This window comes from Medicago sativa, chromosome 4, assembly GCF_051527215.1.
Source record: "Medicago sativa cultivar Bolivia chromosome 4, Bolivia_mono, whole genome shotgun sequence".
In the NCBI taxonomy this organism is placed as follows: domain Eukaryota; kingdom Viridiplantae; phylum Streptophyta; class Magnoliopsida; order Fabales; family Fabaceae; genus Medicago; species Medicago sativa.
Window position 1 is genome coordinate 93781080 of NC_140752.1, and position 7011 is coordinate 93788090.

At 31.8% G+C, this 7011-nt stretch overlaps 1 long non-coding RNA gene across 1 annotated transcript; it reads right to left on the bottom strand.

Annotated features, from left to right (window-relative positions):
• Positions 1–280: 280 nt before the first annotated feature.
• LOC146933967 (uncharacterized) lies at positions 281–2199 on the bottom strand. Its single transcript, XR_015007623.1, has 2 exons — positions 1248–2199; positions 281–853 (listed from the first exon to the last, which is right to left on the bottom strand). It is a non-coding gene; the product is annotated as an uncharacterized LOC146933967 (long non-coding RNA).
• Positions 2200–7011: the final 4812 nt, after the last annotated feature.

Below are 7011 nucleotides of genomic sequence, written 5' to 3' on the forward strand. Positions count from 1 at the left end.
AAATTAATAGTATTTGTGTTCGTGGCTGGCTGGCATTTGGTTGCAGTGAAGAAAGAAACACATCACCTCAAATGGTAATAAATTCAAGAAGAAGCTGTCAACAACAAATAAAGGAGAGAGCAATGCAATGCAATGCAATGCAATTGCAATAACACTTGTTATTTTTATCATGAAAATAGGTGTGTCTTTCTCTCAGTTTCATTTCCCAAGATATGTCAGATAGTGTATTAATTTATCATATCACTCTCTCTCTCCCAAGAAATTGTTTTCAGTCATTCAATTTGAAACGCCAAAAGATATCTGATCACTATTACTCTGACTCCACGAGGTGGAGAGGAAGAAGAAGCTGATAATATTGCTGATATGAGCTTTTTCCAAACATGGCTTCTGATTTTTCAACAACTTTAAAAGATCCATAAATACATTACACTAAAACACACACAAATACATTGAAAATAGAAAATCCAGAAGCATACAGTACACTGTCTTCTTTTTATTAATTTCTCCCTATTTTGAGCCTTAGTTTTGCATCATCTTATACATCTTCCAGATATATCTATAAATCTATCTAACTCAAGTAGTCATTGCATCACAATGGAAGCTGGTCATACTCTTTTTCTGCTCTCTTGGAAATTACTAACAAGATGGTGATCATCACAGGACACAGATACCTAGCTAGCTTAGCTTAGCTTCTCCTGATAATCATATATATTATAAATATATGAAATATGAATGATTCTCATCACTTCTTCTCGTTAACTGTTCCCACCTCCACATCTCTAATCTCACCTACTTGTTTCAACTTTCAATCAATACTTGATCATCAGGATTCAGGACGAGTACTTCCATTTCACTACACAACAAATAACCAATTACTAGTATATTAATTAACTCACCAGTACTATAGTACATTATCTTTCTAATGCTCACATCATTTTTTTTTATTTATCTTTATATGTATGTGGACAATATAGTTTATGGTCTAGTATTAATTATTTCATTTACTAGGCATGCATATGTTAATTTGCCTGAAGTACAATATTCATTAATTCACATTAATTATTTAAAAAATAATGAAGGGTGGATCTGGGAACTGGGAAGTGGAGTCCCTCATCTGAATCTCATGTGAATTATAGATAGTGTTACTGTTATTGAAAGACCTAGCTATGAGTAGTAGCTATATGGTTTGTACAGATGATAAGAAAGAATTTCACTTGTGATAGGTTTTTGCACTGTTTTATGCTTACTTGCTTGCCCACGTGAAAACAAACATTCCTGTTCCTGCACCGGAGGGAGAGGAGAGGTAGGGGCCTGGTGACAATATTAACCAAAGTTACTGTCATTTATTTACTAATAATAATTATCACCAGAAAACTAGAGAGATTTCCACTGTTCCTCTTCTTAAATCCCATAATCTGAAGATGTCTGAAAAGTTTCAGATCCAGAAAACTTTTTTAAAAACCGTATGCAAAAAATTTTTTTTTTAAAAGTACACATCATGATGAACTCATTGGAAATTATATTACTCTTCTTTCTTGCTTGAAATTACTACTGCTTTGAAGAAGCTAAGCTTGATTATAAAGTTCACAATAAACCAAAATATAAGATAAGATGAATGGTGATGACAACAAAATATACAAGAGCTGATAATTTGAGCAGAAAACTCTAACCTGACAAACAAACCATATCAACCATAAAATAGCCTTGTTTTATGCTATATATGAGACAGAAAATATGAGAAGGAACAGAAAACCTTACCAAAACCAAACCAGGAGAAGAAAATGATGCTACATATGAGGTTGAAATCAGGAAAATGAAGTATAACTAGCAAAAGTTTGCTGGGGGGAATGAAGCCTGGTCCGAGATTGAAAGTTAGTGATGAGTGAGTAGAGAGTACTCTTCCATCTCCATCACCTCGAGCCAGACAACGTTCCTCTCAACCTAACTCTTGCATCTCTTTGATCTTTACAAATCTAAATAGGAAGATATAGATGATTTCATATATAATAGGGATACACTCACAAGATGAACAAAGAAGAAACAATTAAGATTTTGAGGGGAATGAAGCCTGGTCCGAAGCCTTATAGTTCATACAATTAAGACTGAACTTCCTTTGTGAAACTGAAAAGCCTCGAGCCAGCCAACATTCCCCTCAAATAAGACAGACACCTTCAACTCTCTCCCACTCTCACCCTTGATGAAAACCCTAACCTTCACATACCTTCTTATATATAGCTAGCTGAGAGGGAAGCACATTTATTAGTGTGTATGAGAGAGAGCAAAAAAAGAGACATAAGCACTGACTCACACCACACTAATGGTGCTTTTTACTTACTCATTCACATGTTCCAAAATTAGCTTATGCAAAACGCTTCTATTTTCAACTAACTATACTGATCCATTAGGTGTAAGATAATATATAAACAAAAAATAAATAAATAACACTTAACCATCGTACATATATAAAGGAGTAGTTAAGCAACAATACACCATAATAATTTAAAGAAAAATGCTAAAAAATGTCATTAGAACATTGTTTAAGGATACAAATATTTTTCCTTTGTTTCTATTTAACTTAATGCTATTTTCAAATTTCAATACAACATTAAAGGTTGCTTTACCAAAATTATTCTAATTAATTTTTGTAGAGAGAGAAATATATAATAAAATAATATATTAAATTAATAAGACTATTATAAAAAAAAAAAAGATAAATTATTCTATCAAAAGTACTAACATTTATTTATTGTCATGATTTGTGTAAAGAGTCAAAAAGTAACAATTAAAAATACGTGAGTTGAAATTTTGTGTTGGAAATTGGTGCATTCAACTTTTTGGAGTCACTTTTTATTTTTCTCAATGCAAATTTTACATTTTAGGTTTTTTCAACAAGTCCTCTTATTTTTAGGGCACTTGTTACAAATTTGTTTATGTGATTGATTATTATTGGTTGTTGATAAAATACCCAAAAAAAATTCAAGGGTAACCTAGAAAGAACCTAAATGATTTTTTAAGACAAATTTAACAATTTTCACTTAAACATCTAATCCACAAAAACATGTTTTATAATATTATTTTTGTTTTAAAATTAAGACGGTGTTTGCCGACCACAACCGGCCACCACTGGTAGTTACTACCGACCACTACTCAACTATCAACGACCAACACTCCAACCACCATAAAAGCACCACTTTCGCCATCACTCTAATCAGCTCTCACCATTACTCTAATCACTCTTAACCACCACTTAAACATCTAATCCACAAAAACATGTTTTATAATCTTATTTTTGTTTTAAAATTAAGATGATGTTTGCCGACCACAACCGGCCACCACTGGTAGTTACCACCGACCACTACTCAACTATCAACGACCAACACTCCAACCACCGTAAAAGCACCACTTCCGCCATTACTCTAATCAGCTCTCACCACTACTCTAATCACTCTTAACCACCACTATGACGTCACCTTTGACTATTGTAGCCACATGTCTGCGGACTACCACTCCAATCACGTCCAACACTACTCATACTACCACCCACCATCATTTTGACTGTCATTGCAGCCACCTATGTGCCGATCACCATTTTGACTATCGCCTCACACCACCTTAGAAACCACCACTTTCAACCACTATTATTAAAAGAGAGGTGTTAAATAGTGTGAAGCCCTCTCCGATGAAATTTCACGAAGTACAAATTTCTCTTAAAAAATTGTATATTTTTTTATATATATTTGGAGGATTTATAGTGAGACAAGATAAAGAGAGTGATTTAACTCAATAAAAAATTGAAACTCAACTAAAACTAGATTTTGTTTTTGAAAATTTCATAACATGAGGCTAAAACCACCAAGTCATATAGGATAACTTATAGTTGACTTATAAAAACAAGTTTTTGACTTTTACAAAGTTAAATACTTAACTTTTCCACAATTTTCAATGTAGTATTTCTATATTGATTTTCTTAACCAGTTCTTCGGAGTCACTAGTTAAAAAAATGCATATGCTTATCATATTTGTTTGTTACAAACGGAAAAGTGATTATCATTACTTATTACCAAAATTATGATTTTTTTATTTATTTATACAAGAGTGCAAAATTAAATAAAAAAAGTGAAACGAAATTTAACTATTACAAACATGGGCGGTTTTATGGCCCGGCGACCCCGGGCACTCGCCCGGGTTCCGGCCTAAATTTTTTGCAATTTCTTATGTAAATCCCTATAAATTTCTTATATAAATCTCTATAAATTGGACAATTTCTTAAAAGTTGAGGAGCCATTGCCACTTAAAAGTTGATTTAGAACAAAATATTTTCTCTCATTGTGTCATTATTCGTGGTTGATTCAAAATAGATTTCCTTTAAAGGTCAATTTGATTCATCTTTACATCCTAAACCCAGATTGTTCTCTTTGTTTATATGACTTTGGGATGAAGTAAAACCGCCAACATCTACTTTTCGAATGCGCCTCTTTTGGTATTGTGTGGAATATGGTGCTCTACACGCAACAACAAGCTTTTTGGTCAAATCATTTATCAATCATATAAAAGTTTAAATTTGGTGATAGATTAAGGCAAAGCTAAAAAAAATCCCTATCATTTACATCAGTGGTGGATAAACCCATTTAGCTGTCTTGGTCATCTCTTGACGTTTTGAAGTTTTGTGTATCTATTTTTACTTCTTTTATCTTTGTAACACTTTTCCTTTCTATTCTTTGAGCTAGAATAGTTAAATAATATAATTTTGGCTTTTCCAATAATTAAATAAATAAATAAATGATAATTATATCATATAATATATAATTTATATAAACATGTAAACATCTAAAAATATCAACGATATAAATTTATCTCAAAATTAATATGAATGGAAGAAATTAAATATTAATTCATAATATCTTTTTATGTTATTTTACATTTATCATTTATGTTAATGATCAAGCTTATAATTATGTCATTTAGCTCTTAAAATAATAATTATGCCATCTACTCCATCCGTTTCAAAATGAGTGTCGCTTTAGCCAGTTGCACACAGATTAAGGGGGATGTATTGGATTATGATTCTAAGGGATTTTAAAAGACTTTTTAATTATGAAAATGTCTTGTGGTATTCAATCAAGACTCTTTGCAATTTAAAAAAAGTCTTGTGGTATTCAATCAAGATTCTTTGTCATTTTAAAGAAGTCTTGAGGTATTCAATCAAGACTTTTCATCACTTAAAAAAAGTCTCATGGTATTCAAAATCATTCAAATTTCAAAGGATTGTTTAATAAATTAGATTTTGATGGATTTTGTTGGATTTTCTAGTGAAATTTTAACAAGAAAAAGTCTTTCATGAAGACATAAGATTTCTTGGGATTTTTTTCTTTAAAAGTTTACTATCTTTTTCTTATCCCTTCTTCCTTCTCTCTTCTCCCTTCTCTCTCTCCTCTCTTTTCTCCCTCCTCTCTCTCACTCTCTCCTCCCTTCTCTCTCTCTCTCTCTCTCTCTCTCTCTCGCTCTCTCCTCTCTTTTCTCCCTTCTTTCTCTCTCCCTCCCTCTCTCCCTCTCTCTTCGTCTCTCTCTCTCTTTTCTCTTCTTTCCCTCCTCTCTTCCCCCTCTCTCTATCTCTCATAAAAATAAAATAAAAAATAAAAGTATGCATTGAAAAAAAATTATGATAGAGAGTGTGTTGTAATCATTTCTTTTCGACGAGTCCTTCAAATTTATAAAATCTTTTGAAATCTTATAAATCCATAAAATCCGTTGAAATCCTTTAAAATCTTATGATGTAAATCCATTGAAATCCAAATTGAAAATCCTGAGAGTCTTTTAAAATCATGAAAGTCATTAAAATCCTACAAAATCTTTTAAAATCTTTGAGATTTTTTTAAGCAAAAATTTTCCTTTAAAATCCTAATCCAATACACCCCCCTAAGGAATGAAATAAAGTAGTCAAATGTCATAGCAATTTTACCAAATTATCCTAATCAACTATTGGTTTGTTTTTCATTAAAGAAAAAATAATACTTTGGAAGTAGTATAACATAGTATTAATTGAAGGGTACAATTGAAAAGAAAAAGTTATTATCGCATTGAAAATCGAAAGTGACATTCATTTTGAAACAATTTTTTTTGGCTAAAGCGACACTCATTTTGAAACGGAGGGAGTAGTAAAAAAGATCGACCAAGGAAACATTTTAGGGAGTTAAGAAGTTTAAAAATGAAATTTTATCTTGGGAATGATGTATTCAACACATTGAAAGTTTAAAAAGTAACTTTATCTTTGTACTCCCTCCGGTCACTATTATAAGCAAAAGTTGATTTTTTAGGTTCGTTCAATAAATGATGTATGTGGTCTATATATAGACCACATACATCATTTATTGAATGAATCTAAAAAGTGAATTTTTGCTTATAATAATGACCGGAGGGAGTAAATTATTTCTATATTTGAATCCTTAACTACTAGTTCCCTAAGGACATTGGTTAAGGACCCAACATTTTATAATATATAGTACTTGATGAAAGGAAGAGGCAAAACTAAACATATATTTTAGGACAGCACTTGGGTGAGATAATGTCACCGTGATATTAAATCTGAGTCACACAACACACATTGTCATTTGCATCTGGGCCACACAACACATCCATAAGTACATTTGTGTGACCCAGATTTAATGTCACGGTGACATTATGTCACCCAAGTATTTTCCTATATTTTATGTACAGGTGGAGGAAGTATTTAATTTTTGTAGTATGATAGATAATATCAAGTAAAATAATATTTTGGCAATGGAATAACCTGATGATGCCGGTGAACCAACCGACCCGTTACCTGCTACGTACCCATAAGACAAGTCAAAGAAAACAGATAGAAGAAGACAAAATGAGTATTTGATTTAAAAATACACACTTTGCAGACACGAGAGACAAAGTTATGCCTTGAATTGAATGAATGAATATTTTCATCATTGCCTTATTATTTTTAGCCTTTTCTTATCCCTACTACATTCAATCTTCTCTGTA